Source organism: Salmo salar, chromosome 10, assembly GCF_965601325.2.
Source record: "Salmo salar chromosome 10, fSalSal1, whole genome shotgun sequence".
Lineage (NCBI taxonomy): Eukaryota > Metazoa > Chordata > Actinopteri > Salmoniformes > Salmonidae > Salmo > Salmo salar.
Genome location: NC_138300.1, coordinates 19,774,509 through 19,789,161, shown reverse-complemented (window position 1 = coordinate 19,789,161; position 14,653 = coordinate 19,774,509).

Here is a 14,653-nt window from a genome sequence, read left to right as displayed (position 1 = left end):
CCTTGCCCGTCCACATAAAATATTTCAATATTGATAATTAATTTGACCGAGACACTCGCAGAACAAAAGATCTCAGATAAAGCATCCGAGCGAGCGAAACAGCACCCCTCTGTCTCAGTATGTGTAGACCATACATCTGATATTGTCTGGACAAAAGGGGTATCGCATTTCATACTTTTTCTGGCCACACAGCATCGGCTACATAGCAAGACAGAGGGACACTGTTTCGCTTGCTAGTTTCAGCAGAGAGGATGATGTGAAGCTTGAGGGCTCAATCTCATCAAAATCTGTCCTGAATAAGCCCAATGTGTTTGTGGGCATAATGCAGACCTAAGCTTGTCGCCCGAATTCCTGCCTTTGGGACAACAACTTGCATTATTAGGGCGTAAACATGAGCATTTTGTCATTATATAAGCCTAGAGATCTCTGGTTTCAGCCACTTGCAAATTAGAAAGGAAATTTAGCGGGTACACATTGCACTTTTCAGATGCTGGCTTCCCCTAAAGTAAATTGTTTTCTCCAAAATTATAAGATTACTCCTGTCTAAATAAAATCATTCAAAATACTTTACCAGAGAGCTTGACTTAGCTGTGGATTGTTTCATAGGCCTATGCCTATTTGGGAAGCCCAGTAATTTGGGTAGCGCCCGTAGCAAAAGACCTAGCTGATTATCAAGTTGCGGCTGGCCACTGTCTGTCGCCAATTCTTGCACATTCATTGTTTCATTGTGTGAATTGTTTGCCCTTTGTTTATTTTATAAATTCCCCATTACATATGTAACCAGTAGGTCTAGTAAATATGCCGTTAATCCCCGTCATTTGGTTACATTAATTTCTGTTAATGCATGAATTAGGCATTTACCGTTGTGTTTACGTCCCTGTTACACAACGCCACAGATTTGATGTATTAAGTTGAGGGAGCGTGCAATTAGCATTCTGACTGCAGGAATGTCCACCAGAGTTGTTGCCAGAAATTTTTATTATAATTTATCTACCATAAGCCGCCTCTGTCGTTTTAGAGAATATGGCAGTACATCCACCCGGCCTAACAACCGCAGACCACGCGTAACCACACCAGTCCAGGACCTCCACATCTGGCTTCTTCACCTGGGGGATCATCTGAGACCAGCCAACCAGATAGCTGATGAAACTGAGGAGTATTTCTGGTCTGTAATAAATCCCTTTAGTGGGGAAAAACCTCATTCTGAGTGGGTGGGCCTGGCACTCACATGGGTGGGCCCAAGCCCTCCCAGGCCCACCCATGGCTGAGCCCCTGCCCTGTCATGTGAAACCCATATAGTAGGACCTAATGAATTTATTTTGTTATGTTCCCTAGCAAGAAAACCAAAAATGACACTCAAACAGAAGGGGGAAGTAACAACGTCAATGACAACAACCAAAACAGGTGGGGTTTAAGGAGGGGTTCTGAAATACACTCATGGGGGTGTCCACTGAAAGTTGACTACAAAAACTGGAACCTAAAAGACACCCACCATTAGCGCCCACTAAATTTGCCCAAGAAGAGGCAAACAAAATAAAACCAACACCAAACTTAAAGACAGAAACAAACCAAAAAGTGGAGCAAAACAAAATCAGATAAAGGAATGTTTGTCTAGAGAAAGAGAGAGAGAAAAATAATAATAATAATAAAATAGGGCGCACCAACTAAAGGTGTTGACCCTCCACATCTCTCAAGACAACTGAAGCACTGGGCCAGCCACTCTTAAATAGCACCTGGGCCAGAACAGGTGAAACAACTTCCTTCGCCTTCTAGGACCTATGAGATAAAGTCATGTATAACTTGCACAACTAAAGGAGTTGTTTATATGTTACAGTGCTTTTGCAATAAGATTTATATTGGAAAAACATCTTGCGCCTTGAAACTACGCATTGGAGAACATAAATCCACTATCAGACATCAAGATATCACCTCGCCAGAGACACTTTATAGAACAAAATTGATACGGGATCTAAAAAGATAATCCACTACACAGAGGTGATTACGACACCAAATTACTCCAAAGAGAAGCCATGTGGATATATAAATTAAATTCTGTATCTCCATATGGTTTAAAACCTCTTAAGGATCCGCCCCTTTTTTTTTTACAATTTTGAACTAAAATGACATACCCAAATCTTAGTGCCTGTAGCTCAGGCCCTGAAGCAAGGATATGCATATTATTGATACCATTTGAAAGGAAACACTTTGAAGTTTGTGGAAATGTGGAATGTAGGAGAATATAACACATTAGAGCTGGTAAAAGATAATACAAAGATAAAACAAACCGGTTTTTTTTTTCTTTTGTGCCATCATCTTTGAAATGCAAGCGAAAGGGCATAATGAATTATTCTAGCCCAGGTGCAACTTAGACTCTGAATAGATATGCAAGATTTCACTGGATCACTCTAAAACTTTGCACATATAGTGGCATATGTGCAAAGTTTTAGAGTGATCCAGTGAAATCTTGCATATCTTTACAAAATGTTGTATCAAATCAAATTTTATTTGTCACAAACACAACGTTAGCAGATGTTAATGTGAGTGTAGCGAAATGCTTGTGCTTCTAGTTCCGACCATGCAATAATATCTAACAAGTAATCTAACCTAACAATTTCACAACAACTACCTTATACACACACGTGTAAAGGAATGAATAAGATTATGTACATAAAAATATATGAATTAGTGATGGCCGAACGGCATAGGCAAGATGCAGTAGATGGTATAGAGTACAGTATATACATATGAGATGAGTAATGTAGGGTATGTAAACATTATATAAAGTGGCTATGTTTAAAGTGGCTAGTGATACATTTATTACATCAAATTGTCCATTATTAAAGCGGCTAGAGTTGAGTCAGTATGTTGGCAGCAGCCACTCAATGTTAGTGATGGCTGTTTAACAGTCTGATGGCCTTGAGATAGAAGCTGTTTTTCAGTCTCTCGGTTCCCGCTTTGATGCACCTGTACTGACCTCGCCTTCTGGATGATAGCGGGGTGAACAGGCAGTGGCTCGGGTGGTTGTTGTCCTTTTTGGCCTTCCTGTGACATCGGGTGGTGTAGGTGTCCTGGAGGGCAGGTAGTTTGCCCCCGGTGAAGCGTTGTGCAGACCTCACTACCCTCTGGAGAGCCTTATGTTTGTGGGCGGAGCAGTTGCCATATCAGGCGGTGATACAGCCCGACAGGATACTCTCGATTGTTCATGTGTAAAAGTTTGTGAGTGTTTTGGTGACAAGCCGAATTTCTTCAGCCTCCTGAGGTTGAAGAGGCGCTGCTGCACCTTCTTCACCACGCTGTCTGTGTGGGTGGACCATTTCAGTTTGTCCGTGATGTGTACGCCGAGGAACTTAAAACTTTCCACCTTCTCCACTACTGTCCTGTCGACTTGGATAGGGGGCTGCTCCCTCTGCTGTTTCCTGAAGTCCACGATCATCTCCTTTGTTTTGTTGACGTTGAGTGTGAGGTTATTTTCCTGACACCACACTCCGAGGGCCCTCACCTCCTCCCTGTAGGCTGTCTCGTCGTTGATGGTAATCAAGCCTACCACTGTAGTGTCGTCTGCAAACTTGATGATTGAGTTGGAGGCGTGCATGGCCACACGGTCATGGGTGAACAGGGAGTACAGGAGAGGGCTGAGAACGCACCCTTGTGGGGTCCCAGTGTTGAGGATCAGCGGGGTGGAGATGTTGTTACCTACCCTCACCACGTCGGGGTGGCCCGTCAGGAAGTCCAGGACCCAGTTGCACAGGGTGGGGTCGAGACCCAGGTTCTCAAGCTTAATGACGAGTTTGGAGGGTACTATGGTGTTAAATGCTGAGCTGTAGTCGATGAACAGCATTCTTACATAGGTATTCCTCTTGTCCAGATGGGTTAGGGCAGTGTGCAGTGTGATGGCGATTGCGTCGTCTGTGGACCTATTGGGGCGGTAAGCAAATTGAAGTGGGTCTAGGGTGTCAGGTAGGGGGGAAGTGATATGGTCCTTGACTAGTCTCTCAAAGCACTTCATGATGATGGAAGTGAGTGCTACGGGGCGGTAGCCATTTAGCTCAGTTACCTTAGCTTTCTTGGGAACAGGAACAATGGTGGCCCTCTTGAAGCATGTGGGAACAGCAGACTGCGATAAGGATTGATTGAATATGTCTGTAAACACACCAGCCAGCTGGTCTGTGCATGCTCTGAGGACGCGGCTAAGGATGCTGTCTGGGCCTGCAGCCTTGTGAGGGTTAACACGTTTAAATGTTTTACTCACGTTGGCTGCAGTGAAGGAGAGCCCGCAGGTTTTGGTAGCGGGTCGTGTCAGTGGCACTGTATTGTCCTCGATGCGAGCAAAGAAGTTGTTTAGTTTGTCTGAGAGCAAGACATCGGGGTCTGCGACAGGGCTGGTTTTTCTTTTGTAGTCCGTGATTGACTGTAGACCCTGCCACATATCTCTCGTGTCTGAGCCATTGAATTGCGACTCTACTTTGTCTCTATACTGACGCTTAGCTTGTTTGATTGCCTTGCGGAGGGAATAGCTACACTGTTTGTATTCGGTCATGTTTCTGGTCACCTTGCTGCCATCAATCAATCCACGGTTTCTGGTTGGGGAATGTTTTAATAGAGGCTGTGGGTACAACATCACTGATGCACTTCCTAATAAACTCGCTCACCGAATCAGCGTATTCATCAATGTTGTTGTTCGACGCTATGCGGAACATATCCCAGTCCACGTGATCGAAGCAATCTTGAAGCGTGGAATCCGATTGGTCGGACCAGCGTTGAACAGACCTGAGCACGGGTGCTTCCTGTTTAAGTTTCTGTCTATAGGCTGGGAGCAACAAAATGGAGTCGTGGTCAGCTTTTCCAAAAGGAGGGCGGGGGAGGGCCTTATATGCGTCGCGGAAGTTAGAATAACAATGATCCAGGGTTTTTCCAGCCCGGGTCGCACAATCGATATGCTGTTAACATTTAGGGAGCCTTGTTTTCAGATTAGCCTTGTTAAAATCCCCAGCTACAATAAATGCAGCCTCAGGATATGTAGTTTCCAATTTACATAGAGTCAAATGAAGTTCGTTCAGGACCGTCAATGTGTCTGCTTGGGGGGGAATATACACGACTGTGATTATGATCGAAGAGAATTCTCTTGGTAGATAATGCGGTCGGCATTTGATTGTGAGGAATTCTAGGTCAGGTGAACAAAAGGACTTGAGTTCCTGTATGTTGTTATGATCACACCACGTCTCGTTAATCATAAGGCATACACACCCACCCTTCTTACCAGAGAGATGCTTGTTTCTGTCGGCGCGGTGCGTGAAGAAACCAGGTGGCTGTACCGATTCCGATAGCGTGTCTCGAGTGAGCCATGTTTCCGTGAAACAAAGAACGTTACAGTCTCTGATGTCTCTCTGGAAGGCAACCCTTGCTCGGATTTCGTCTACCTTGTTGTCAAGAGACTGGACATTAGCGAGTAGTATGCTCGGGAGTGGTGCGCGATGTGCCCGTCTACGGAGCCTGACCAGAAGACCACTCCATCTGCCCCTTCTACGGCGCCGTTGTTTTGGGTCGCCTACTGGGATCCGATCCATTGTCCTGGGTGGTGAGCCAAACAGAGGATCCGCTTTGGGAAAGTCGTATTCCTGGTCATAATGTTGGTGAGTTGACGTTGCTCTTATATCCAATAGTTCCTCCCAACTGTATGTAATAAAACCTAAGATTTCCTGGGGTAACAATGTAAGAAATAACACATAAAAAAACAAAATACTGCATAGTTTCCTAGGAACGCGAAGCGAGGCGGCCATCTCTGTCGGCGCCGGATGTGCCAAATTGGTTTATCCATACATTTTCAAGTTCACAATTGTGCACTCTCCTCAAACAATAGCATGGTATTCTTTCACTCTAATAGCTACTGTAAATTGGACGGTGCAGTTAGATTAACAAGAACTTATGCTTTCTGCCCATATCAGATATGCCAACAAAAGAAATCTCTTTAATCACATTAGCCTACGTTAGCTCAACTGTCCCGCAGACGGGACACCGATCCTGAAGAAGTTTTAAAGGAAGAACTACATCTCATCTCCTTCAAATAGGCCAAATTTAGACTGTAAATAGAGTCCCACAGCGGAGGTGTCATGAAAGTCACCTTGTCCAAGAGAGACCTACATGGTTATCAAAACTTCATGCCAGGGTAAGCCTACATGAAACACAGCCCTTATTTTAAGTGTTCCTAAAATCGTCTATGGGAAAAATGAATGGTGAAAAAACGATTGGAACCGTTTCCCTGTTCAACAGCTAGGTTTTATGGGTATTATGACTCATACTATGATACTTTATATTTGAACACAGTCCATATCAGATTTTGCATATTGTTTATGAGTCAGTCCCACATATTTATGAACGGCTGAGCCTGATGTTCTTTATGGTAAGCTACAGTGCATTTGGAGAAAGTATTCAGACCCCTTGACTTTTTCCGCATTTTGTTATGTTACAGCCTTAATCTAAAATGGATTAAATAAAAACTTTCCTCATCAATCTACATACAATACCCCATCATGAAAAAGCGAAAAACAGGTTTTAAGAAAATTCATTAAAAATAAAAAACAGAAATACCCGATTTACATAACTATTCAGACCCTTTGCTATGAGACTCGAAGGAATTGTCCGTAGAGCTCCGAGACAGGATTGTGTCGAGGCACAGATCTGGGGAAGGGTACCAAAAATGTCAGTAGCATTGAAGTTCCCCAAGAACATAGTGGCCACCAACATTCTCAAATAGAAAAAGTTTGGAACTGCCTAGACTCTTTCTAGTGCTGGCCGCCCGGTCAAACTGAGCATTCCGGGGAGAAGGTCAGGGAGGTGAGGTCAGGGAGGTGACCTGATGGTCACTCTGAAATAGCTCCAGAGTTCCTCTGTGGAGATGGGAGAACCTTCCAGAAGGACAACCATTTCTGCAGCACTCCACCAATCAGGCCTTTATGGTAGAGTGGCCAGACAAAAGCCAATCCTCAGTAAAAGGTACACAACAGCGCGCTTGGAGTTTGCCAAAAGGCACATAAAGACTCTCAGACCATGAGAAACAAGATTCTCTGCTCTGATGAAAACAATATGGAACTCTTCGGCCTGAATGCCAAAAGTCTGGAGGAAACCTGGCACAATCCCTACGGTGAAGCATGTTGGCTGCAGCATCATGCTGTTGGAATGTTTTTCAGCGGCAAGGACTGGGAGACAAGTCAGGATCGAGGGAAAGATGAACGGAGCAAAGTACTGAGAGATCCTTGATGAAAACCTGCTCCAGAGCGCTCAGCACCTCAGACTGGGGCAAAGATTCACCTTCCAATAGGACAACGACCTTAAGCACACAGCCAAGACAACGCAGGAGTGGCTTCGGGACAAGTCTCTGAATGTACATGAAGGGCCCAGCCAGAGCCCAGACTCGAACACGATCGAACATCTCTGGAGAGACCTGAAAATAGCTGTGCAGCGATGCTCCCCATCCAACCTGACAGAGCTTGAGAGGATCTGCAAAGAAGAATGGGAGAAACTCCCCAAATACAGGTGTGCCAAGATTGTAGCGTCATAACCAAGAAGACTCGAGGCTGTAATCACTGCCAAAGGTGCTTCAACAAAGTACTGAGTACTTATGTAAATGTACAGTACCAGTCAAAAGTATGGACACTCCCACTCATTCAAGGGTTTTTCTTTATTTTTATATTGTAGAATAATAGTGAAGACATCACAATTATGAAATAACACATATGGAATCATGCAGTAATTAAAAAAGTGTTAAACAAATCAAAAAATATTTTAGATTTTAGATTCTTCACCGTAGCCACCCTTTGCCATGATGACAGCGTTGCACACTCTTAGCATTCTCTCAACCAGCTTCATGAGGAATGCTTTTCCAACAGTCTTGAAGGAGCTCCCATATATGCTGAGCACTTACTGGCTGCTTTTCCTTCACTCTGCGGTCCAACTCATCCTAAACCCTCTTAATTGGGTTGAGGTCGTCGATTGTGGCGGCCAGGTCATCTGATGCAGCATCTCATTACTTACACCGCCTGGAGGTGTGTTTTGGGTCATTGTCCTGTTGAAAAACAAATGTTAGCCCCACTAAGCGCAAACCAGATGGGATGGCGTATCACTGCAGAATGCGGTCGTAGCCATGCTGGTTAAGTGTGCCTTGCATTCTAAATAAATCACTGACAGTGTCACCAGCAAAGCACCATCACATCAAATCAAATTGTATTGGTCACATACACATGGTTTGCAGATGTTATTGTGAGTGTAGTGAAATGCTCCACCTCCATACTTCATTGTGGGAACCACACATGCGGAGATCATCTGTTCACCCACCCTACGTCTCACAAAGACACATCAGTTGGAACCAAAAATCTCAAATTTGGACTCATCAGACCAAAGGACAGATTTCCATATCCATTACTTGTGTTTCTTGGGCCAAGCAAGTCTCTTCTTATTATTGGTGTCCTTTAGTGGTGGTTTCTTTGCAGCAATTCAACCATGAAGGCCTGATTCACACAGTCTCCTATGAACAGTTGATTTTGAGATGTGTCTGTTACTTGAACTCTGTGAAGCATTTATTTGGGCTGCAATTTCTGAGGCTGGTAACTCTAATGAACTTATCCTCGGCAGCAGAGGTAACTCTTGGGTCTTCTTTTCCTGTGGTGCTCCTCATGAGAGCCAGTTTCATCACAGAGCTTGATGGTTTTTGCGACTGCACTTGAAGAAACTTTGAAAGTTCTTGAAATGTTCAATATTGACTGGCCTTCCTGTTTTAAGTAATGATGGACTGTCGTTTCTCTTTCCTTATTTGAACTGTTCTTGCCATAATATGGACTTAGTCTTTTACCAAATAAGGCTTTCTTCTGCATACTACCCCTACCTTGTCACAAACTGATTGGCAAATGCATTAAAAAGGGAAGAAAAATCCACAAATTAACTTTTAACAAGGCACACCTGTTAATTGAAATGCATTCTAGGTGACTACCTCATGAAGCTGTTTGAGAGAATGCCAAGAGCGTGCAAAGCTGTCAAAGGCAAAGGGTGGATACTTTGAAGAATCTCAAATATAAAATATATTTTGATTTGTTTAACACTTTTTTGGTTACTGCATGATTCCATATGTGTTATTTCATAGTTTTGATGTCTTCACTATTATTCTACAATGTAGAAAATTGTCAAAATAAAGGAAAACCCTGGAATGACGAGGTGTGTCCAAACTTTTGACTGGTACTGTAAATTTCAGATTTCTTTTATATAAATGTGCAAAAATGTCTAAAAACCTGTTTTTTCTTTGTCATTATGGGGTATTGTGTGTAAAAACAATTTAATCCATTTTAGAATAAGGCTGTAATGTAACAAAATGCTGAAAAAGTCAATGGGTCTGAATACTTTCCGAATGCACTGTATCTCATAAATTGATATAGTGTATCCAAGTGAGCAGACACCTAAGTCAAGCTATTCATGAATTTCCCTTCGTGCCCGCTCCTTACCTTATAATTCTGTATTTCTTTGTAACTAACTTGTATACAGGTAGACAAGAAAAGCCACATCCCTGATTGGCAGATGAGTGGCAACTCTGATTAGAAGCACCTGCAGCTCGTCGGTTGTTCCCTACAAATGCTGTTTTGAATTAAAAGAGAATTGTACAAATAGAGAAAAAGTTGGCGAAGCAACAGCTGTGCTGGAATGAGAACACAAACTCTCGCATCTTTCACAGCAAAGAGATAGGGAGTCCGGGGGATGACTGGAGGAGCAATAGCGGAAGCGAAAGTATTGTGTGATTCTCTTGGCACAAGTACAGTTGGTGAGAATGAGTAGATGATGGTAAAGAAAAGTGAAGTGAAAAGAGCTAAAGTTGGAAATGCAGTTCATGGTTGGAGTGCGATTCATGAGCAAGGATGTTTTTTTTCGGTGACCCGTTTGCGGTCTCAAAGATGGTGAAGGACAAATTGGGTAAAGTGGAATCGATTCGAGTGACCAGGAGCGGTATGATACTGGTTTCGTGTGTGTCAACAGAGCAAAAGGAGAAAGCTCTGTGGCTCAACAAGATGGCGGCGTATGATGTGGAAAGTTATGACTTTCAGAGTAGGGCACCAGTTAAAGGTGTCATCTCTGGTGTTTCGTTGGACATAGCGGCTGTCTGGTTTAGGGATAATATTCCAGGAGTGGTAGACGCACTCCGATTGAAACGAATGACAGATGGAAGGAAGGAGCAAAACCTATCAGTTTTACTGTCCTTTGATGAAGTGGTTTCCCAACTTACAGTTGAAGTCAGAAGTTTACATACACCTTAGCCAAATACATTTAAACTCAGTTTTTCACAATTCCTGACATTAAATCCTAGTAAAAATTCCCTATATCTTAGGTCAGTTAGGATCACCACTTTATTTTAAGAATGTGAAATGTCAGAATAATAGTAGAAAGAATGATTTATTTCAGCTTTTATTTCTTTCATCACATTCCCAGTGGGTCAGAAGTTTACATACACTCAATTAGTATTTGGTAGCATTGCCTTTAAATTGTTTAACTTGGGTCAAACGCTTCAGGAAGCCTTCCACAAGCTTCCCACAATAAGTTGGGTGAATTTTGGCCCATTCCTCCTGACAGAGCTGGTGTAACTGAGTCAGGTTTGTAGGCCTCCTTGCTCGCACACGCTTTTTCAGTTCTGCCCACACATTTTCTGCAGGATTGAGGTCAGGGCTGTGTGATGGCCACTCCAAATACCTTGACTGTGTTGTCCTTAAGCCATTTTGCCACAACTTTGGAAATTTGCTTGGGGTCATTGTCCATTTGGAAGACCCATTTGCGAACAAGTTTTAACTTCCTGACTGATGTCTTGAAATGTTGCTTCAATATATCCACATAATTGTCCTCCTCATGATGCCATCTATTTTGTGAAGTGCACCAGTCCCTCCTGCAGCAAAGCACCCCCACAACATGATGCTGCCACCCCCGTGCTTCACGGTTGGGATGGTGTTCTTCGGATTGCAAGCCTCCCCCTTTGTCCTCCAAACAAAATGATGGTCATTATGGCCAAACGTCTATTTTTGTTTCATCAGACCAGAGGATATTTCTCCAAAAAGTACGATCTTTGTCCCCATGTGCAGTTGCAAACCGTAGTCTGGCTTTTTTATGGCGGTTTTGGAGCAGTGTCTTCTTCCTTGCTGAGCGGCCTTTCAGGTTATGTCGATATAGGACTCGTTTTACTGTGGATATAGACACTTTTGTACCCGTTTCCTCCAGCATCTTCACAAGGTCCTTTGCTGTGGTTCTGGGATTGATTTGCACTTTTCGCACCAAAGTATATTCATCTCTAGGAAACAGATGGTGTTTATACTTGCGTACTATTGTTTGTACAGATGAACGTGGCACCTTCAGGCATTTGGAAATTGCTCCCAAGGATGAACCAGACTTGTGGAGGTCTACAATTTTTTTCTGAGGTCTTGGCATATTTATTTTGATTTTCCCATGATGTCAAGCAAAGAGGCACTGTTTGAAGGTAGGCCTTGAAATATATCCACAGGTACACCTCCAATTGGCTCAAATGATGTCAATTAGCCTATCAGAAGCTTCTAAAGCCATGACATTATTTTCTGGAATTTTCCAAGCTGTTTAAAGGCACAGTCAACTTAGTGCATGTAAACTTCTGACCCACTGGAATTATGATACAGTGAATTATAAGTGAAATAATCTGTCTGTAAACAATTGTTGGAAAATTTACTTGTGTTATGCACAAAGTAGATGTCCTAACCAACTTGCCAAAAGTATAGTTTGTTAACAAGAAATTTGTGGGGTGGTTGAAAAACAAGTTTTAATGACTCTTCCGACTTCAACTGTATATAAAACTTGGGTATGTGAGATATGAGGTGAGACCGTATGAACAGAAGCCGTTGCAGTGTTAGTTGTAAAAAGTTTGGACACGTGGCAAGTGTTTGTGAAAGGAATAAATATGTAGTACTATAGTTGAAGAGTCAGACGAAGTGTGTTGTTGTAATTGTGATGGGAATCACATTCCCGAGGTCCCGGTGTGCCATGTATGGATGACGGAGGTGGTAGTAGCTAGGTTCATGGCCATCCAGCAGGTCTCCTATATGGAGGCAGTGAAAATAGCTGAAGGAGTGAGCAGAGAGGAGATGGTAGTGGATGTCCCACAGTCTGCGGTGAATGCCATGCAGGAGAAGGATCCCGACATACTAATAGTGAAGAAGGTGGACTTTGTTGCGTTTATAGAGCAAGTGATAAATTGCACTAGTCAAACTAATAACAAATCTTAGAAGCTTTGTGAAGGCGGCAAATAGATTTCTGGATCTCCAGGACTTTACAGCCAAAATGTTACAGGGAGTACTGTATCAATCAATCAAATGTATTTATAAAGCCCTTATTACATCAGCTGATGTCACAAAGTTCTGTACAGAAACCCAGCCTAAAACCCCAAACAGCAAGCAATGCAGAGGTAGAAGCACGGTGGCTAGGAAAAACTCCCTAGAAAGGCCAGAACCTAGGAAGAAATCTACAGAGGAACCAGGCTCTGGGGGGTGGCCAGTCCTCTTCTGGCTGTGCCGGGTGGAGATAACAGAACATGACCAAGATTTCAAACGTTGATAATAATAATAATCACAGTGGTTGTAGAGGGTGCAACAGGACAGCACCTCAGGGGTAAATGTCAGCCGATCATTCAGAGTTGTGCGGTAGAGAGAGAGTCCAAAACAGCAGGTCCGGGACAAGGTAGCACGTCCAGTGAACAGGTCAGGGTTCCATAGCCGCAGGCAGAACACTTGAAACTGGAGCAGCAGCATGACCAGGTGGACTGGGGACAGCAAGGAGTCATCAGGCCAGGTAGTCCTGAGGCATGGTCCTAGAGCTCAGGTCAAGAGAGCTCAGGTCGAGAGAGAGAGAGAGAGCGAGCGAGAATACTTAAATTCACACAGGACACCGGATGAGACAGGAGAAATACTCCAGATATAACAGACTAACCCTAGCACCCCCGACACAAACTATTGCAGCATAAATACTGGAGGCTGAGACAGCAGCAGTCCGGAGACACTGTGGCCCTGTCCGACGATACCCCCGGATAGGGCCAAACAGGCAGGATATAACCCCACACCACTTTGCCAAAGCACAGCCCTCAAACCACTAGAGGGATATCTTCAACCACCAACCTACTACCCTGAGACAAGGCCGAGTATAGCCCACGAAGATCTGCCCCACGGCATGAACCCGAGGAGGGCGCCAACCCGGACAGGAAGATCCCCCCCCTCCCAGGTTACTGAGCCTGTGTAGGGATCTGAATAGTACCGTTTTTTGTTTGAAATTCATGGTAGTGGCGTGAATTTGGTTTGTGTTTATTTTGATTGTTTTTAGTAATTAGTATGATTTGTTCATGCCCCCAAAAAATGTTTTTTATTACCCCGTACAGCACTTTGAGTGTACTCTGCCAATTAACCTCAGAGAAGAAGAAGATAATCATACCTACATACTGTAGAAGGCTGCAATGCCAAAACAGCGTACGCTATCCCTGATACAGTAAAAAAAAAATAATAATAATAAAAGGAAGTAAGCTTTATGCAACATATTTTTGAGTGCGGACCCATTACACTTTTTCTTTGTCTGAAATCACAGGTTTTACATACCAGCCAAGCTTCTGGGAGAGCGCGATGGTCCTCTTTTTATTACATGTACATTCCTTCCTCAATCACTCCAGTTACCAGTACCCCTGCACATTGTAATAACGATACTGGCACTGCACTGACATGTACAAGACCTGTAGGTGTAACGGGCGTCGTAAGGATTGGACCAAGGTGCAGCGGGAACGTGTATACTCATCTTTATTAAATCAAAAGAAAGAAAAACAAACAAATCACGTATACAAAACAACGAACGACACTAAACAGTCCTGTCAGGTGCACAGACACAAAACAGGAAACAACTACCCACAAACCCCCATAGCACAAACACCCCTATACATAGGACCTTCAGAGGCAACGAGGAACAGCTGCCTCCAATTGAAGGTCAATCAACAAACCCTAAACATAGAAATAGAAAGACTGAACATAGAAATACACTAACATAGAACAAAAACCCCGAGACACTCTAAACAAACACCCCCTCTTACATAAACACCCCCTGCCACGTCCTGACCAAACTACAATAACAAATAACCCCTTATACTGGTCAGGACGTGACAGTAACCCCCCCCCCCCCCCCCCCAAAGGTGCCGACCCCGGATGCACCTTAAACAATACACAAAAATAAACCCAAAACAAAAAATTATCCCAAACTAAAGGGAGGGAAGGGAGGGTGGCCACCGTCACCGACGGTTCTTGTGCTACACCCCCCCACCCCCCACTACGGAGGTGGCTCAGGCTCCGGCCTTACTCCCCAACCTAACCTGTCCACCCCCGCTAAATACTCATTAAACTTTACCCCTCCCGAAGTCTCTGGGCTATGGCACATCGCTGAAGACCTCGGGCTGATGCGCGTTGCTAGAGACCTCGGGCTGTAGGGCGACTCTGGCTGCGCCGATTCCGGACTGTGGGCCGTCTCTCTCGGCTCCGGACTGTGGGCCGTCTCTCTCGGCTCCGGACTGTGGGCCGTCTCTCTCGGCTCCGGACTGTGGGCCGTCTCTCTCGGCTCCGGACTGTGGGCCGTCTCTCTCGGC